We start from the raw sequence: 1,326 nt of genomic DNA, 5'->3' as shown, positions 1-1,326 counted from the left end.
TTCAGCAGGGATCAGGGCCGAGAAAAAAAGCATGAGAGGAGTCAATGGGTTAGACGGGTGCTCTGGGAGGGCTCACCCGGCGAGCAGGGAATATTCCAGTCAGAGGGAACAGCAGGTGCAAAGCCCTGTATGGAAAAGCGCCCAGCCTGTGGGAGGCACAGGCAAGAGGTCAAATGAGAGGGGCAGAGAGAGCAAGGGGAGGGGGTCCTGGGAGCTGAGAGCAGAGGTTGGGGGTTGGGGATGCTGGGAGGACTCTGGCCTTATCCCTGAGTGAGACGGGCCACAGGAGGGTGCTAGGCAGGGGCCAAGGCATCTGAGGACTTAACAGGCTCCTCAGAATGGGAGGGAGGTGGAGGGCCAGGGCGGGGACACCAGCGGGGTGGAGGGATGAGCAGGACCCAGGCCTAGGTGGGGCAGCAGTGGAGGCAGGAGAAGGGCTGAAGATCGGCATCCTCAGGCCTGGGGCCCGAGCACCTGGGAGGATGAAGGGTCATTAACTGGGATGCGGAGGACCATGGGAGGAGCAGCTGGGGATGGTCGGAGCGCAAGTGGAACACGTTAGCCGTGAGGTGCCTGTGAGATACCCAGAGGAGACAGAAAATCATTCTTTCCTAGAAATTGCAATTGTTTGAAAACGTCAAAACCAATTTTGCCCCCGGGTCGTCTGCAGCAGCTGAGCCCTCCCAGAGTCTCTGAGCAATTTTCCCCTCCCCCTTCTCCCCGTTCCCTCCCCTCCCCAGGCCTGCCTTCACCCAGTTCAAAAGGGCCGGGAGGGGTTGGCCAAGAGGTCCAAGGCCCAGGACCCTAAGAAACCTATGCCTTCAGGGACTGCATGGTGTTCAGGGCACAGTCCCCTCCCCAGGACGATTCCCTACCGGAGGTCCGGGCAATGGCAAAGCTCAAGAGGACAGAGTCCAGCGACTGTCCCCCGAGGGCCTGTACCCCTCCCCCATAGGGCCCCGAGATACATGCAGCCTGGCCTGGAACAAGTGACCTGAGGTCAGACCTCCCTCCCAGAAACCCAGCTCTGTCTTTTTGCATAAGTTGAGCAAATCGTATTCCATTGTCACATTCTCTCCCACTCATAGATATTTGTGTGATGGAGATAACCTTTTTAATTTTATTATTAGTCACTAACCATAGGTGACCCAGTTTCTCCAAATGACATATGTCACTTATAAAAGGCAACACCGACTCCTGCTGGAGCTGTGTTTCTGAGTTTTGATCCCTGACATAAACAGACACCTGTGTGGTGTGTGGATTGTGTGTGAGCAGTGTGTGAGAGCGTGGAATGCATGTGTGAGCACCTGTTTCATGCACGGCGGG

The 1,326-nt window shown here is 56.6% G+C and overlaps 1 protein-coding gene across 1 annotated transcript in view; it reads left to right on the top strand.

Moving 5' to 3' along the window:
* DOC2B (double C2 domain beta) overlaps nt 1-1,326 on the top strand; it is a 23,993-nt gene that overhangs the window by 14,890 nt on the left and 7,777 nt on the right. The gene's annotated exons all lie outside the window — the stretch shown is intronic.

The sequence above is a fragment of the Lipotes vexillifer genome, unplaced genomic scaffold (assembly GCF_000442215.2).
Source record: "Lipotes vexillifer unplaced genomic scaffold, Lipotes_vexillifer_v1.1 scaffold680, whole genome shotgun sequence".
Lineage (NCBI taxonomy): Eukaryota > Metazoa > Chordata > Mammalia > Artiodactyla > Lipotidae > Lipotes > Lipotes vexillifer.
This window is presented reverse-complemented; position numbering and strand designations above follow the sequence as displayed.